Source organism: Periplaneta americana, chromosome 7 (genome assembly GCF_040183065.1).
Source record: "Periplaneta americana isolate PAMFEO1 chromosome 7, P.americana_PAMFEO1_priV1, whole genome shotgun sequence".
Taxonomy (NCBI): Eukaryota; Metazoa; Arthropoda; class Insecta; order Blattodea; family Blattidae; genus Periplaneta; species Periplaneta americana.
In genome coordinates, this window is record NC_091123.1 from 74,720,638 (window position 1) to 74,740,841 (window position 20,204).

Consider the following 20,204-nt stretch of genomic DNA (forward strand, 5'->3'; position numbering starts at 1 on the left):
ATGTCTTTTAACTTATTTATTTCCCTCATTCATTTTTCTCTTACTTTCTAAAGGTATGTTCCTAAGGATTTTATTATCCGTTCATTTGTAATTCTTGATAGCGTATTGTATACCTGCCGCAGCGAGAATGAATGTTGATGGAGCCGAGCAGAACTAGAATGCTATGACCGTTCTGGTAGAAAAGGTGGATGGGGTAGAAGGAATGGTAAAACAGTCGCTCTGAGGACTACAGTTCTGCAGGTCTGGCATAGGTGAATATGAATTCATGTTCTTTACATTTGGTGAATGCTGTGAGAAATAGCTTTTATTTTTTAGCCTATAATAAGCTATATTTAGAAGAGTATGAGCAACGAGTTCTCTGTAACACTTCTCGCTTCTGTTCAGTCGCAGACACAGAGGCTTACTATGTGAGTGAATAAGAGCGAATTGTTAGTGATTTATTGTGTTGTAAGACATGTAGTCTGTTCAGATAGGTACGTTCTTACTAATGTAACTTCAATTTCAATTTTGCAAAGTATTTTTCTTCTTACAGTACAGTTTCAATATTACAATGGAAAAATACATTCTTTTTTTTTTTTTTTTTAATTTCTCCAAATATAATGTGAGTTTCAGTATAGTCGGTCACGTTCGGTTACAACAATTCTTTTAGCATTTAATACAGCATCATGTTGTAGAGTGTTGAATCTTTGTTTTAAAGTTTGCACGTTCTTCGGCATTTTTCAGTAATTGATTTGCTTTTTCAGTCGTCAGGCACACAGTAACGAGGCGACAAATGTTTTACGTTTGGCTTAACAGCAGGAAAGAATAATGGAATAAGAAAGTTTCTAATCATTGTGTGAGTGTTTAGGCCTGCAAAATTATTCACATGACATTAAACAGCAAGTTAAAAATACATTGGACACATTTTCATCTAATCTTAACAAACTGACCGTGGATCAGAACGCAAATCTAGTAGTTGAATAAAATTAATAACTTTTCTGCATTTTAACAGATTTTTATAAAACTTTGTACAGCCTTACAGGTGGCACATATTTTTTGTGTACGAATTCTGATTACGTTTGCACAAGAAAAACTACCTCTTTATAGCGGATGCATTTAGACAAAATTAATAACTTCTTTCCTATCTAACAGGTTTTTATGAAACTGTATACAGAAGTTAGAAGTAGCATATACTTTTTGTCTTCGAAGTCTGATTATGTTTCTATAAGAGGAACGGCCCCTTTATAATGACGAATTTAGACAAAATTAATAACGTCTCTCCTATATAATATATTTTTATGAAACTTTGTACAACAATCAAGCCTACAGGTAGCATACAGATGTAATCAGAATTTGTACACAAAAAAATATATGTAACTCGTGTACAAAGTTTCATAAAAACTGTTAAGTATTAAAGAAGTTGATTTTGTATAAATACACCCCGTATATAGGTATAGTTCGTCTAATGGAACCGTAAATATAGTTTATACACAAAAAATATATCCTACCTGTAACTTCCGTACAATGTTTCATAAAAATCTGTTAGATAGGAGACAAGTTATTAATTTTGTCTAAAATCACCCTCTATAAAGAGGTAGTTCCCCATACTCAAACTTAATTAGACTTTGTACACAAAAAATATATGCTACCTACAAGATCTGTACAAAGTTTCATAAGAATCCATTGAAATACAGAGAAGTTATTAATTTTGTCCATCTAGATTTGCGTTTTTTCACACTGTGGACTGGTCCCCTCCATGAGTTGCCGGTCGACGTTCGGGGAATGCTATAGAATCTATAGAATGATGACGGACTGGAGAAATGTTGACGGAATGACGTAGGTGCTTAATATGGGGAAACGGGAGAACTCCAAAAAAAGTCCCAAACTGCGACCATGGATTTTTTAATGAGTAATTCCAGACATGACCGCGACTCGAACCCAAACCGTCTGCACGACAGGGTGAAGGTCTGACCACACAGCCATCGCAGAAATTATATAGTTAGTACCAAATAATTCAATATTTACTGTAAATTATCAGTGAAACATGACAGGCCTATAACGTGAGACAGATGTCGATAGTGGAATAGGTAATGATTTAAATACAAATTTTACGCTGATTGGTGGTTACTCATTTAGGTTCGAATCCCATTCACGAATAAATTATTTGTTTTTATTGCGTTCATATGCACTGTCTTTAGTGGAAGATTCTTCTTCCTGTCCTCCCCAATTTAGTGGAGTTCTATGGTGAGTCCATTAGCAGATTAAAAATGGCTTAAAATTAACTGCGTTGAAGCTAAGATAATTTTAATTTAGTATGTTATGGAGGGACGAAATTTTGCTTAAGACTACTACTGCATTTTAATTAGAACATACTTTTCAATTTCTTATTCTTGTATTGTGATTTTACTTAATGACGATTTAATAATGAAACACATCTATCAGAATTATTTTATGATTTGATAAATCGTTAACAACTGATAGGCCTATTTAATTAATACTTTTGAGAAGTACATCACGATTATACTTCTTATAAATTAGTGTAATAATCACTATGAATATAATCGCTGTAATCATAGTCATAATAATAACAATAATAATAATCGTTATCATCATAATCAAAATCATAATCTCCAGCAGTATTAGGAATTACGACAAATTGGTACTTTTGCCTGCAGTTGTAATTAATTTCTCCAACCTCGCAATATTGTGCTTTAGGTCGATATTTTTTTAGCTGTTTTTGGTAGTTGACTGCTTTCTTTTGTACAAAGTAGCATTTCCATGTCCACCAATGTGGAGTAACGGTTAGTACGTCTGACCGTGAAACTAAAGGGTCCAGTTTCAAATTCTGGTTGTGGTTTTTTCGGGATTTTCCCTCAATTCATTCAGAGAAAATGCTGGCTAACTTTCAGCACTGGTCCCTGGACTCATCTCGCTAGCATTATCACCTTCATTTAATTCAGACACCATATAACCATAGCAGTTGATAAGATGTAGTAAAATGATCAGCTAAAAACATTTTCATTTGGTTTAGGTTTCTGAATGGTTTTGGTTATGCTATAATAATCCTTGTCTTGTGGATCAGATTAATGTCCATTCATTAGTTGCGTACGATACCTTTTAAGAATCGTGTATCAATCACTTCCACTCTTAAATCCATTCCTAACAGCCACAGAGCAAAGTTTGAATATTCATTTCTATGCTGCGCATTTCACTAATGAACATTTTAGGATACCGCAAACATACATAAACATGTTAACATACTTATCTCCGGCATTTATGTAAAAAAAACTCATTATTCGTCTACAATTATAGGAATCGCTTATTCACTTTATTTTATGTTACTCTATTCCAATTTCATTAGCGTTTTATAGCTCTTCATGTTAAAATCATTTGCTATTTTATTTGTTCATCAGAAAACATGAAGTCCTGAAATTAGTCCCAGTTATTAAAAACTTTATCTTCGATTAAACCATAATCGTTTAATTTAATTCAAAAGCGTCGAATGTTAGAATACTAAGCCGGTATTATAGTCATGGTATGTATGTATGTATGTATGTATGTATGTATGTATGTATGTATGTATGTATGTATGTATGTATGTATGTATGCATGCATGCATGCATGTATGCACACTGCAAATGTGTAAATACCCGGTGGCAGTGTAATTAATTACACTCAATAATGAGAATAATAAACACAGTTACCGGTAATTAAAAATACAATTAATAATAATAATAATAATAGGCCTAATAATAATATCGAGGAGCATCCTAAATTTGATGAAGCACGATCACTTAAAATAACATTTAAAGTAAATCTAATTTGTATCTTAACCCTAAGTCCAAACTAAAACCCACGAGTATGATATGTTCATACCTGCACAAGTATCTTTCAGCACTATACTCATTTCGCTGTAAACTCACTCAATGCACTGGAACTATGACACTTTTCACTAATGCTATCCTGATTTCACTAACACTTCAAAAACATTTCGCTGTTCAAATACTTTTCACTGCCACTATGAACTATAAAACTTCACTGACCCAAAGACACTTCACTTATACAACACACTTCACACTTCAATGACACAACACACTTCTTCACTGATACAACACTTCAAATAACAAAACATCAATTACACCCTTTAAATAGTGTGTATAATATAGGCCTACTACCGTCTATTAGTAAAGTCCTTAAACACTTTAACGTGTTCATAATCATGGTATATAATGATACTAATTTGAGACTCTATTTAAGTAAATATTTTAAAATTTAAAGGTATTTTATCTTTACAGTGTTTAGAAATGCTTGGTCAATTCTTTAAGTTTTTGGTTGAGAGCAAGATGCTAAGGCGACGGTAACGACGGATGTTGAAAGGGGGGTTGGAAGGAAGAGATTGCAGCAACCTAGTTAGGTCTCGCTTTTCCGACAGTCACTTCGAGAGAGCAAGTGCCTTATCAAGATTTTAACCGAGACCCGGCAAGTACTAGACAAACTTGTTATCTATTAACAGACTCTTGAGTTAACTGTATTTGGTTTACTAGATTTAAACGTAACATATTTGAATTAAGTTTGTAGATGGTAACTTTTGGATGTTTGTTGCAGTCTCATTTTTCACTTATCGCACAGTACAAGTGTAATATAAATTCATATACTTACTTAGAAATGTTGTCCGTTTTACTTCTATTTATTAATTATTCTTTTTATTTTCAATTATACTAGCTATAGAGAGATAATACTGTGACATTATAAAACAAAATATCTATAAATTTTCTGGTCACTTTAAAGTAAAATATTGTACACTGCGTGACATAAGTCTCTCCGCAGCGAGGGTGATGCGCTAGCACACTCTCAGTTACGTTGGCAACGAATTCCGCTTACAAGCATAACGTCCACGCTAGAATAGCTATACGTAGAATGCTATTCAGTTACTGCCTGCTTTAGGTCAAAGTCGCACCGCTGCTCCCTCGCCTTATCTTAGTGCTGCCAACTTAAGCGTTCTCACGCGCCTCTGAGTTCACTGCGGAGAGACTTTGCCACGCAGTGTATTATGGTATAACTATTATTTATAATGTAGTCCTAAATATTTCGGCTACCAATTTCCCATTATGTCAGAAGTTTCTGAATTTAAATTCGATCTAGAAAAATATACTAACTTTTAAGGGAATATAATAATCTTTAGTTTAACTTCCTTCTGGAAGTAAGAACAGAGTCCTATGGCTTACATATATAGCACGTGAAAGAACCCTGCTCTTTCCACTAGGTATCCTGTGATACATTATTATGTCCGCTCTCGTATATCCTAATTTGATGTTCCTTTTGTCGGTCAGAAAATTCTATGGTCTCAAGAGAGACTCCTGCAGTGATATCTCTAGTTTCAATCGACGTTCACTCTCAGACACATCAGTCTGGAGAATAAAAAATTTGGTGACGTGAAGAACAGGCACAGTCTTTTCTAGTAAGGAGCAAGACGTCATAGGTGTAGTTCAGATGATTGAGCGTCTGCCTGCTGATTGGAGCTGCAGGATACAGTACGAGTATTTAGTCCTGACAGTCGCCGGCAATATGGGCCTGGTCAGGCGAGTCCATTAAGTTACGCCAAGGGGTGTTCAGGTTAGTCGCTTGGATTCAGAGCGATCGGATGTCACGCGTGCGGTAGAGCGGTGTGTTTCCAGTACAGAAAATCGAAAAATCGAAAGGGAATTGGGAGGAAAAAATTTTAAAAGGTACGCAAAACGCGTCCTTGCAAGGGGTTGTGGGCTGTACAAAACTAAATATGTGAGCTCCAAGCCTGTTGGCCACTAGTCTCACTCCGGGTTACACTGCTCCACTGAAGGAACTCTAGAACATTTTGAAGGAGAAGCCGAAATTGGACGTAACCTCTTAGGTACCACATACGCGAGGGGGACTGAGATTTGATGAAGTGATCACGGAACGGGAAGAGGAAGAGCTGGCTGGTGTTTGCCGTTAGGATGGCAAGACGCTGTCATCTGTTGTTCGATGACAAAGCATGTGAAGGCCGTCGGAAGAAGCGCCGTGAAATCTAAATCTGCAATTTGAGAGGTCCCTGTCCTTTCAATTGCGACTAATTGAGTGACCTCCTATATTTAATAGACAATTTATATATGTTCTGAACTAGGGCATACGTCGATTATAATAAAGGGGAATATATATGGGGAAGGGCATATAGGTCCGTGGCCCATTTCTTATAGGGCTCATCCCGACATTTGTCTTACGCCTGAGGAAAACTACGGAATACCTTAGCCAGGATGAGTTGTCTCATATAAGAGACTAGCCAATTTGGCTATTATGTAGGAGGTGATTGTTGTCATGAGCCTTGTTGATTTGTCTCAATTCCGAGACCAGCCATTTGGCTATATGATGGCTCAATTGCGAAGAGGGGGGAGAGATGTAATTGTTAATTAATTTAGAGTTAATTAGAGAGATTCATGGGGATATGAGTGCAGGTCCGTGGCCCATTTATTTTAGGGCTCATCCCGACATTTGTCTTAGCGCCTTAGGAAAACCACGGAAAAACCTTAGGCAGGATGAGTTGTCTCAATATCAGAGACTAGCCAGTTGGCTCTTAGGATGAATGACTCTATGAATCGATGGATCTATACTAGCCAATTGGCTCTATGATAGTTCCATCGATCAACAAAAGTAGATATTGTTAGGGAGGGATTTTGTTTAGCCCAGTTAAGACAAGGTCATTTTAAAGCGGTTGCACTATCCAAAGAGTCTCATGGAGTTGAGTCGTGGCTACCAAAACCTGGGAGTAACGCCAGCCTCCCTGTCCTCCTGTCGGAAATTTAATCGAGGACTGTCACATGTTATTGCATGCTGTTACTGCTTTGAAAACTGTAAAATCCTATTATTACAGCTTTTATGGAAAGTTATATCAATAGGAAAGTACTTCAGAACCAACTTCGCGGAAATATAAATAGTAACCTGCAATGAAAAATGTGTGTTGAGTAATAGTCTTCTTCTTCTACTTCAAGGTTAGGCTATAAGCCTGTGCCGACTCAAAGCATATCCCTCCACCTGGTCTACGTCTAGGTCTAGGTCTATATTGTGACGCCTGTTTTGATAGTCGAGAGGTGCCCATTCGGTCTATATGTTGAAACCATTTTAATTTGTTGTCTGCAAATTTATTTACTAATTCATATATTTGTAATTGTTATCTAATATCGGTATTGCGAATATGATCCCTTAGAGTATATCCTGCTATCCTTCTTAAGAAGCGCATTTCTGTCGTTTCGATCTTCCTTTTTCCAGATCTATTTAATGTCCAGTTTTCACTTCCATATAATAGAAGTGGGACTGCCAAAACCTTATAAAATCTCATCATTGTCTCTTTCCTGGTTTTAATACGCAAGGTGTTGAGTAATAGTAGTAGATGAAAATAAATTGGATTACAATAAAGGAGAGTGAAGATTCCGGTAACAGGTTCGTCGCAAATGCTATGGCGATACTTGCATCTCATTCTGCAAGCAAACTTTTGTTACATTGATTAAATTAATCGTTTATTTTGATACGGAGTTAAGTCATACAAACGTAAATTTCCAGGAGATTAAAAATCTGTTCTAGGGCCTACCATTAAGCAGAAAATATTTCTTCAACTGGTGATAATGCTTTATTTTCCATTGGGAATTAATAATTTATTTATTTTACTAATTGAGAATTTAAAGTACAAAAATTGTATAATTTTACAATTTGGCTTACTTTTTTTTTTCAAAATAAACTTCTATGGAGTAACGGTTAGCATGCCTGACCATGAAAAGAGCAGCCCCGGTTTATATCTTGGTTGGGACAAGTTACGTGGTTGAGGTTTGTTTCCGGGGGTTTTCCCTCTTAACCCATTAAAGGAAATGTTGGGTAACTTTCGGAGCTGGATCCTGAGCTTATTTCGCTGGCATTATCACCTGCAGCTCACATAGACGCTAGATAACCATAGCAGTTGGCAAAGCGTCGTAAAATAACAAATTAAAATATGAGATATTCCTACTACTATTTTACTTGTTTAATTTATTACAGGAAAAATAAATTCTACGTGTTGTAATGAATGAATAATCGGAAAACATATTATTAGTCTTTCTTGTGTTATATTTTATAATTACCTTGTTTACATGTTTCACCCTGCTATTGGCCATCATCAGAACTGGTTATTGCTGGTATTGGCGCCTTTTGTTCAATTTCCTGTGGGGGTGTGTGTGAACAAAAGGCGCCAAGACCAGCAACAACCAGTTCTGATGATGGCCAATAGCAGGCTGAAACATGTTAAAAAGGTAATATAAAATTTAACACAAGAAAGACAAATAATACGTTTTCCGAAGTGATATAGTGTTAAAAGTTGTGTAATAAATATGTAGGATGAATAATGTTAGAACACACAACTTTCTGAGCAACAGCGTCAATGACTTAATTTTTATCGTTATCTGCAGAGTTTTCTGCAGTTTTCTCTAGTAGGCCTATTATTGCTATGAGTAGTTCAATGAAACATTGAAGATAAACATCTAGAAGACCTTTGCTTTCAAAATTATTAACTTTAGTGAGAATTGGTATACGAGTATTATCGTTAAATGTATCGATATTCATAGTAGGAACGTTTGGCACGGATATTGTTCCCTAAATTTTTGACATGACATTCACCACGAAGCTTTGCACTTGAGCTGTTTATATGACTATTCTTCGTGCACCTCTCTATGACATCAGGTTCATCTGAAGACATTTAAAGTATTATTAATATTATGCTATACCAGCTCAAACACAAATTTAGTAAACATCCAACTTTTCCTGGTTACCAAGTTACCATATGATTTTGAGTATCTATATAGGCCTCCTACCACACTAGAAACAAGTGATTTGTTTTATTTTGAAAAAAGAAAAAATGTGAGTGACTTAAATCTGTTACAAATAAAGACGAAATTCAATTCACCACTAAAATGTTTTAAAAAATGCGAATACGTGTGCCATGTTTATACCAAATGACGTATTAAATGATGTAGGCCTACATTATATAAAGCTGTTCAGCGCAATTTTATTGATTTCTTGACTTGTGTTCTTAAAAAAAAAAAGATTCACAATAAGTACGGTCTATATTGTAAATTACATTGTGACAGTATAATTATTTAATTATATTGTATTGTAAATTGAAGGGATCCCAGAAAAAATGAGGTAGCTGCAATTTTACAAAGTTGTGGAAAACTACAAAAAACATTCAATGTTAACTGAGCTTCTTTCCTTTTCCATAGTATGTCCTAAGTACCCAGGAGTTTCATTTTATCACTTAAACATTTATATTAATCAGCAATTTAGGAACGTAAAATATAAACAAATAAGTGAATATCATATCATATAAACTACAACAAAAGACATAGCATACATGTATCCGTACATACAAGCATATATAGATAGATACATACATACATACATACATACATACATACATACATACATACATACATACATACATACATACATACATACATACATACATACATACATACATACATACTGTACATACATATATACATACATACATACATACAGTAGAGTAGGTTATTTTACGACGCTTTATCAACATCTTAGATTATTTAGCGTCTGAATGAGATGGTGATAATGCCGGTGAAATGAGTCCGGGGTCCAACACCGCAAGTTACCCAGGATTTGCTCATATTGTGTTGAGGGAAAACCCCGAAAAAAACCTCAACCAGGTAACTTGTCCCGACCGGGAATCGAACCCGGGCCACCTGGTTTGACGGCGAGACGCGCTGACTGTCACTCCACAGACCGTGTCGACCATACAGTATATGAACCATAAATAATGTCATTAATTTCAGGGAGTTTTTCTTTGAGATATTTCAAACAAAAAAAGTGTAACACAATTTAGCTCATTTCTGCTTCCTTTTCGAGATAAAAATTGTTCTATGTGAAACAGTTGATAGCATATTTTGGGAAAGCCATTAATTTAATCCCCAGTATGCTCGATAATTTTAAGAGATCAGTGTATTGTAATAATAAATGACTGAAAGAATTCTATTTTTGTCGTCTAAATGTGCAGAAATATGATCCGAATAAATATAACATTGTAAAATTCCTTCGGTGAACGAAAAGTTACATTTGTTCGGATCAAATTTCCGTACATTTAAAGGACAAAACTAAAATTCTTTCAGTAATTTATTATCATAATACACTGTTCTCTTAAAATGACCGAGTATATTGGGAATTAAATCAATAGATTTTCCAAAATACGCTATATGTTTAATATAAAACAATTTTTATGTCAAACAGGAAGCAGAACGAGCAAAATTGTATTAAACAATGTACTACCAAATGCTCGGAATCAGACCTTTCTTGCACTAAAAGGTTGGGCATATTTTCTAATGTATGAAACAAGGAAAACATTAATTTCAGCAAAAAGCGGAGTCATCCCCTTTTTACAGAGAGCTCTTCAATTGGTGTGTATATATATATATATATATATATATATATATATATAAGGTAAATATGCATTTACTTACATATATTTTCAGCATGAATAATTCATAGTTTCATGCCTAAGTAGCTTTCGATCCAGTTTTATTCTGTTTTGAGTCAACTGTACTTTCAAGCAACTTCGCGTAATGTTTGCTGCAGTGTTATTTTAGTTGACAATAGTGTAATGTTCACTTAACTTCATGGTTTCGGGACTAAAATGCACTCCTCTAATACAGGGTTGTTTCCGATCTCTGATAACGAATTTGAATGACATCATGTGCGTCAGGAGTCACACGACAGCTGAACTGTGACGCAAGGTGACAGACCAGTAGTGAGTGATATCATAGTCAGAGTGCACGGCGACTCACAGCAGAAATTCCCAAGAAAATCGAGCCTTTTTGGGAGAGTTACATAACCCTTGCCGATGCCAAGTATAGTTAAGTGAAAATAAAGGAAGCCTGCAATAATTTAGGTTTCGTTATTTCCAAGAAAGGCATCTTCTGTGTACTTAATATGATTAGTAAAGTTCGAATAGAATTAATTTGTATCATCTCGTGGAGTGCGGCGACTTATGACGGGGGGTGGATTTGCTTGCTTTTTCCACTCTGGAATTAATCCCATCCGAGTTTTGCGAGTCTTATTAGGTGCACACAAGAAGTATTTCTTAGAAATAACGAAACCACGTTTTTACAGGCTTCTATGATGTTCACATAACTGTACTTGGCATCGGAAAGGGTTGTTATGTACCCCTCCCAAAAGGCTCGATTTTCTTGGGCATTGCTACTGTGATACACCGTGCACTCTGATTATGAAATCACTCACTACTGGCCTGTCACCTCTCGCCGCAATTCAGCTGTCGGTGTGATTCTTGACGCACATGACGTCATTCAAATTCGTTATCAGAGATCGGAAACAACCCTGCATATCATCATATCAGATCAATTTATTGTCTCAACCACGTTATAAGAATAAATAAAATTGTAGCAATAGTTGAAAAGGAAAGACAAATTCTCTCATACACACAGACGCTGCCGCACCGGCTGATTGACACTGTTCTTGGTTCCCAGCGAGTGTGAAGTGCTATCTGCACACTATCTCTCAGATTTTCACCTCCTTGAGACACATGCCCTCCGAGGCAGCCTGACAATACAGACTCGTGTTGGATAATTAATTCTGTTTCTAATTACGCATACTGTTGTCGGCGTCAATACTACAGCGCAGCGGTTGAATGGAATTATTCATTCCAGTGTACCAGGGGGTTGGAGCGCGAAGATGGGTTTCGAGGCCGCTGATTTTCAACCCGTGCATCGCAGCAGTCCTGGTTTCGAATAATCCCGTCGAAACAGCTGTCCGCTACAGGAAGGGATAATGGGTGAGTTTGCTACTAAAATAATAAACAAAGAGGATTATTGTTGTTATTTTATCCTCGATATCGGGTTTATATGACGCATGGAAGCGATGGTAATTTGCATGTTATAGTGGGAAGCCTGATAAATCCCGTGTTAGCCAATAGACGCCGCTTATTGCTTCCTGTTGCTGAACATCACTTTTAACAAATGCTGAGGAAATATAAATCTCTACCGAAATTCGTGTTACTGTAGAATTGATGGTCTGAAATTGAATTAATTTCTGTAATTCAAACGCTCCGTCAAGTTTAAAGATTTATAGGTTTTACGAGTATATTGGATTTATCTCAGGAACCTAATTGTTTGAGCAATTAATGTAATTCGATTGTCTTACGAGAGTACAGTCTGTTCTTAACCTGTTACATTCTCATAAATAGGTCTGTACAAGGATTGTAATGTTCTGTCAACTTTCCTACAAATGGTCGGCTTGGTTGGTGCTGTTGATATAGTGCCGCCCTTCTATGCCCGAGGTTGCGGGTTCGATCCCGGGCCAGGTCGATGGCATTTAAGTGTGCTTAAATGCTGCAGGCTGATGTCAGTAGATTTACTGGGATGTAAAAGAACTCCTGCGGGACAAAATTCCGGCACACCGGCGACGCTAATATAACCTCGGCAGTTGCGAGCGTAGTTAAATAAAACATAACATTTTTCTACAAATGTTACTTTCTGTTTTAAAGTACAATATCGTGTTAAAAACCGGTTTATTTTCAAAATAGAATAATGTAATTCTTAAATATTTCTATGGCATCGGTAACTGTATTTCGAAGTGAATTTTTTATATATTAAATGGACACTGAGAAGTGCAAGGTCATCTATACAACATACAACTCCTATAAAACAACAATATCCATAACATCTTTCAAGAGAATACGTTTCTTATATAGGCAGGAAAAGCTTGTATACTACTTGCTTTGTAAGCTAGTCCAACTGAGATGCAAAAAACCAGGGTTTAAGCTAGAAAATAAATAATTGTTACAAAAATGCACAAATTAAAAATTATATTTGTGCAAGTTGCGAAATTCTTGTGCAGTATTATAAATAATTATGCAAAAAGATAAAATTAATAAAGTATGCAGAAACAAAAGTTATGTAATTTGTTTCTCGGCGTTTTATTACTTTCAATATTCATATCATCACATTCTAGATATCCTTATGTAAGTACATCATTAGACGTAGGTATGTTTAGAATCAATTACAACTGAATTTAGTAGGTTATTTTACGACGGTTTATCAACATCTTAGGTTATTTAGCGTCTGAATGAGATGAAGGTGATAATGTCGGTGAAATGATTCCGGGGTCCAGCACCAAAGTTACCCAACATTTGCTCATATTGGGATGAGGGAAATCCCCGGAAGAAACCTCAACCAGGTAACTTGCCCCGACCGGGAATCGAACCCGGGCCACTTGGTTTTCGCGGCCAGACGCGCTAACCGTTACTCCACAGGTGTGGACTGCTGAATTTACATCACATTAAAATACGATATTTTATGGGCACTATAAACTTGAAATTCTTTACTAGTAGGCACTTCAAGATTTATTGTTAGCACAGTGCTAACTCGTTTTATTGAAAGACGGTTTTCTTATTACAGTTTTTACAAGATTCATACAGCTAAATCCTCGTTCACAATTTGCAGTATATAAATAAATTATAAGAAATTGTTCACTTAACTTATATGAATTGCATCAACTGTTTGAAATCAACTCCTGAATATCTATTGCTCAATACCTTCTTGAATATTGCCCATGCCATTAGAATTTCATTTAAATTCAGATTAGTTCAAACACATCTCTGATTTCATTTTCTCCATTACCATCTTCGTTTCTGTAGTCCAATGTGGTTGTCGCATTTTTGCACGTTTACATTCAAAGTATGTTGCATTTTTAGAAGTCGAGTAGCTAAATGCGACTGTGGTTTAAACCCTGCAAGTAACCATTTGTACAATGTTTCAGTTAGAAAACAGAAAACATGTTTTGGTATTAATTAAATCACACTGATTAGATTTTGAATTGTAACATGTAAAATAGTCAGCAAACTATTGTCTGACAATCTTCATGTTACTGTATTTGTTTGGTATTTAAAATACACAGATATGGCTAGATATGTCTTATGAGAATCAAAATCTAAAACGAAGCCTAAGCATGTATAAGAGTCCGCAGATATTGGTATTACTTTACGGAACTAAACGAGTTCTTGAGCGTTAAAAAAAAAAAAAACTTAGAGTTCTGGTTTGTTCATGAATTAAGACAGAGAGGAGCTTAGTGAATGCGTAGAAAATTATACACAAGGTCAATTGACACCTCTGTCTAATCTCATCAAAACTAGTCTTAATTTACTATTCTTAGTAAAAAATCGTATTTAATTTACTCTAACAGATTCTAATGATTTCTCCTCTACTTTTTCGTCTAATTAAGCATGTTGCTGTCAACTTTATTCCTCAGCTATGGTTTAGAACAGTAATCCTCACTCATTCCATAATGTTAGGCTCTGAACTGCCTGTTATTTATATCAAATGTTCACTGTGTTCCGTTGTAGTAGGAGTAAGCGACATCAGTGCCGTGCATACCATTACAGGACGCATTTCGTATGTTTTATAATTAACTATTAAAAGTCAATTACTCATCAGTTTTAATAGTTATTTATTCAACTTGTGTGTAAAGCGAACTTTTTACAAGCGTATAAAAAGTATACTTCTACACATTTGTTGCATACATAACTTTATTTTTTATTTATTACCGCAACAATAAGACGTCACCATAGAACAGACTGCTATTACTAGAGATGAACAACGATCGAGAAAGCAAGACTAACAGCGCCCGCAAAGCCGAAGACCCACGCGACAATGTTCTATACGTCGCGTGGTTGACGTAAGTCGTAAAGACTACTTGTGAGTGTTCCGAGACGCCGAGATTGATCACTCCCGAAGTCTCGAACGTCAAACAGCTTTGAATTGCCACAGTTGTTTATACCTGACTGAACTTTCATCAACTTTGGCAACTGTTATATATGTACAAACAAAACATCATCTCTTCCTTTCAGTATATAATAATCCGTTCCCCAATCTTTATTCAATTACTATGCACTTATTAAAAGTCTAGGAATTTTCTTTTCATATGTTTGAGATCAAGTGTGCAATCTCAAGTAAAAAAGATATTAACGTTATGTTTTATGTTTCTTAGAAATGCAAATTTATTTGAGAATTGTTTTTTCTTCTATTTATATAACCAAAGGTAATATCATTTAATAGAACCAGAACATTTTGATAACTAAGATACTGTTCTTTTTTGTCTTTTGGTCTGATTTAAACATTTATAATGCTATTTATTTCAATGATGTATGTTATTCAAAGTTACGAAATCTTTGCACGCTGACCAAATGCTATTTCGAGAATGATGAAGCGCACGAGAATAACGAGACGAGACTCAAAAGATAAATGCAACGAACACAGCGAGCGAGAGCGGCGGTTAGTTTTGTTCATCTCTAGCTAATTACTATTCATGTTATGTAATATAGTAAGCCTTGAAGCGTGCGGCAAAATCACCTTATCTTATCCTAGTGACATATTGTACTGTTCATCAAACTGTTAGCAACTGTCAGAAATAGCTCATTACTTCACATGTGAAATAATGGCACTTTGTATTATTGTTACTATTATTTCATCCTCTGAAGTGATTTGTTGATTGGAAAGAAACATTTTATTTAGGCCTATATCAAATCGGTAACTTAGCGGCAAATAAATTTTTACATAATGTTGGGGCTGTAAACACTTCCATTAAGGCAAACTGATATAAGAAGGAAAATAATTACAATACGTACTGGGATAAGATACGACATTGTATATTACACGTTGCCGAATGTCCATTATGTGTTCCTGAGAAAATATAAAATGCTATGCGCTCGTGTTATAAATATGGCACTTACTCACAAACACCGTTCAATTTTAGTCACTTGTAAGATGAATAAGTATTATTACTAGATATGTGCAATAAAGTAAATTCATCTTACAATGTTCAGAAAAAATTCATCTACAGTACCTACTTTGCATACACAAAATCATTTAGAAAACCCTAATTTTTGTTATAGTTGTGAATAAAATTACTTTTATGGCAGAGTACACCAATCTCGATCAAAAAACCTAATGTTCAAAAGTTACGGGAACACGGTAAAAAAGAAAACCGCGGTCAAAATGCGATTGCGGTGCATCAACAATGATTCCCGGTCACAGAAACTCGTTCTTCTCACCGCCCTCTTCACTCCGGTTAACTCGGAGATCGCATATTATTCTTACAAAGGAAAGCATCCATAGGAGAGCAAAGATAAAAACTGATCTTACCCAATTCTTACGCACTTCAATTTTGTTAGACCGCTCTGTTTGATTTGTTTTTTTTTTTTTTTTTATAACGCTGCAGAAGAGAGAATAAGTTTCGAGAACGAAAAGAGAACCCAAATTTTTCAGACTATGAAATAGGGATTCTTTAGATGGAGTTTCCAGACGTCCTGTAAAATACGGGATCGTCCCGTTTTTCCCTAATGCGTCCCGTTGTCCCGAGAAAAGTTTTCGGGACAGCTTTCCGTCCCGAATTTTACAGTTCTAAATTGAAAAAAAACGTAAAGGTTACAATATTTATTCTATAGGCTATTACAAATTACAAATATCGCAATTCATCATTGCAGGTGACTGTAGATGGACTATTATAAAATAATATTACTGTGAGTTATTAATTTCTCAAGGCAAGTGATAGCAACACCAAACATTTAGATGAACCTTGGGTGGATCTTTTTAATAGTACTGAAGGAGAAATATCAAATTTGAAGAGGTAGTAGAGTTCATTATGTGTATCCCTGGAACAAATGAGTGTGTCGAAAGATTTTCTCGCAACGCTCTATGGACTGATGAGAAAAATAAATTATCTATAAAAACAATAAAATCAGTGCTCGTTGTAAAAATATTCTTTAGTTAGGATTGTATTGCTTTTCATGACATGATTCTTCAAAATGTACAATTGTTAAGTGTAATTCATTCTTCAGAGAAATATTGCAAGGGCAAGTCGGATTGATTTATAAGAATATTGTCACGTGAGTAGAGTATTTTGTGGCCATTTCTGTAATAACTTAGTAAAAGCAATTTGAAGGCAATTTACATAAAGAAGCTTAAACTTAATGCAAATATGCTCCCTAAGAATTTTGTTTACTATTTGTTTATTTACCCTTAGTTAGTAAAGTGTTTGTGTAGTAAACTTTATTACACACACACTTTGAAAGATTAGCATATTTGATGGTTGCGCATACTAAACTTACTCAGTGATAAGTGATAAGCGTCCCATATTTTCTTCAAATTTGTCTAGGAACTCTATCTTTAGAGCTAGTTGGTTCTTATGTCAGTGTTCTTGAAAACAATATCGACGGTTGTTCCCTAAAAGGAAAACAAACTACATTGCTGAAGGTAGCCATAGAATTTAATATCACACCAGATAGATTATATCTCTTATATTTGGAAATTCACATAATAACATTCTACAGCTTTTTTTATATATTCAATAAAATTATAAGTTATCCCTAGTAATAATATTTGTAATAATGAATATTTTTTACTATTAAGCCGTCTTTAATTAATAACGTAACTTATGATCACTAATGGTTTCGCAGTTGATAGAAAACTAAGATTTTATCTTGCGGTAGTGCTTCATTGTCTCTTCAGGGAGACTGAATTCTGATGTGAGTACAGTCTACCGTTCCCACAACACCTGAAAATCCATCTACTTTGTGGAATTCATTGCACTAGATAGGTTATATTCCTTACATTTGACAATTGTAGGAAATGAAATATAGCGTGGACAGAAAGACTAATCATCTTTAATAGAAGTGGTACGATGAATGTTAAAAATATCACCAATCACGAAATTAAATGTCCCTGTAACATACGGTCTTAACGTAGTTAACATTCTATTCGTAGGTGACATAGGATTATTTCGATTAGTAGGAAATTCCAATCTGTCATTAATTTCATTCACTAACCACTACACGATTTCTTTGGATAGACGAAATCTTGAACTTTCTATTCCCCGTATTCTTCAAAAGGATCCCCTCTTTCTACAATAACGTCAATTTGACATTGGTTTCTGATTAAATAATCAAAGTACGACATTTCGTTTTGTATTCCAAGAGATTTATTGTTATACTGATTTTGTTACAGTTCATACACTGCAGATGCACAGTATATTGTACAATATTACTAACCTCACGTTCTCCTATGCTTTATAAATAATATTTGTTTCGAATTTCGAAACATTACATAAAAAAATAACATAGGTTCTTACTTACTTACATACTTTTGGCTTTTAAGGAACCCGGAGGTTAATTGCCATCCTCACATAAAGCCCACCTTCGATCCCTACCCTGAGAAAGATTAATCCAGTTCTTACCATAATATCCCACCTCCCTCAAATTCAAATCCATTTTAATATTATCCTCCCATCTACGTCTTGACCTCTCCAAAGATTTTTTCCCTCCCGTTTCCCAACTAACACTCTATATGCATTTCTGGATTAGCCCATACGTACTACATGCCCTCTCCATTTCAAACGTCTGGATTTAATGTTCTTAACACAGGTTCTATCACATATAAAAACTTGTTGTACTTCACTTTTTAAAAGTAAGTCCACCATAGCGAAATGCAAGTAAGTTTATTGATACGATTTGTTAATAAGTTACTTTTCGTTGTTTTATTTCGAGTCCCGTACGCAACTGAGCCTCTTCAACCTAGTGGATTAATGTGCTCGCTCCCATATTGTCTGTTATTCAACTAAAGCGAAGTTTCTATCCAAATCCTTAATCCAAGAATTACTGCCACGTATTCAGCAGAGTTCATTAAAGATTTTCTGAGGCGCGTGAGGAGGTGTATCCTCATAAAAGAGACAGTAATGACTCTGTATGTCATTTTAAATTGTTTTATAAGCTCTTCATAAACTTCCTCATAACTGGTATAAGATTTCTTAAACAAATTGAAAGTATGATGCACGATCCTTATAGGAATTGAAATCTTTATGACAGATATCCATATATTATCTAATATCTAGTGAATAATATATACTGTGTCCTGCTTAGAGGGATCGAGAAATAAGTGATAATTTCAACTGTAAATAATTATTTTTAACATAGCTTTTTACATAACTTGATGTAAAAACTCTCAGAGTTTCGGAGAATGCTCAATGCAACTCGATATATGTGCCTTGAGTTGCTCTGCAGACAGCTAAATGGTATTAACCTCACGCCAAGTGTTCCGTAGCATTTCTGGAGTCACTATCGCAACCGCATTTGTGATGCGTTGCCTCAGTTGCTTCAAAGTGTTGTTAGCTCTACTTCTTCAGAACACTGCATCCTTCACAAAGCCCCAGAAAAAAAGTCTAAGGGAGTCATATCGGGTGACGTGGGTGGCAAGGCAAAGGGTCCTCGTCTTCCGATCCACCTATCAGGGAATTTTTCATCCAAGAACTCACGCACCCATTGATGATAATGGGGTGGTGTCCCATCCTGCTGAAAAACCGATTCTGGGAAAAGTTTGTTGACAACGAAGTTCTGAAACATGTCCAGATACACATTTCCTGTGACCGTAGTCTCTACGAAGAAGAACAGTCCAATGACGGAGTTCCTCGTCAATCCAATCTGTGAACTCCTAGTGAATGCCGTTCGCACACGTTCGACTGTCTTCTTAGTTACACACCGTTTCGCTTGTTTCCCAGTCTGCGGTAGCAAAGATCCTGTTTCTCGGAGTGTTGTGTCCCACTTGAGAATTGCTGTAGCCTATACCTAGGTGGATCTACATTCCGTGTATGAAGAACACGGCGTTGTACTCGCGTAACAGATTTTTCTTCTGCTAGCCATAGCACGCACTGAACTTTCTGTTGTGGTGTCCACATGTTTACTATACCGTGTTCTCGTACAAAATGACGTCAGGCTTGTTTTAGTGTCCTAGCAACAAACGAAAGTTACGCATAAATAAATGAAATTTACTCATGCAGCTGTTTTAAAACTTTGTTGCATAAACTTGGACAATTTCTCTATCTTGTCAGATGTAAATCACAACGAAATCTTTATCTCATTTTAAGCAGTGAGCATTTATTTGTCGATCCCTCTAAGCGGGACACGGTATATTAATCCATAGAAATTAATTTAAAAGTGTTTGCAAATGAAATATAGCAGTATATAAAAAATTAAATGTTCATAATACAGTACTACAGTGTAGAGATACAACACACGAGATAGATCTTGGTTTGAATCTATCTTCATTTTGTTTATTTACTCTTGTAAACAGGACTTTTTTGGACACACTGTTGATACTGTG

At 35.4% G+C, this 20,204-nt stretch overlaps 1 protein-coding gene across 3 annotated transcripts in view; it reads left to right on the plus strand.

Annotated features, from left to right (window-relative positions):
* The window catches only part of LOC138703205 (serine-rich adhesin for platelets), a 1,304,023-nt gene that overhangs the window by 630,155 nt on the left and 653,664 nt on the right, over positions 1 to 20,204 (plus strand). For 2 of the 3 annotated variants that reach the window (XM_069830906.1, XM_069830908.1), the window contains one exon: positions 11,706 to 11,830. The exons of the other annotated variant lie outside the window; for it this stretch is intronic. The gene's annotated coding sequence lies outside the window, so the exon portion shown is untranslated. The remainder of the gene's footprint in view (positions 1 to 11,705; positions 11,831 to 20,204) is intronic. 3 annotated transcript variants of the gene reach the window in all.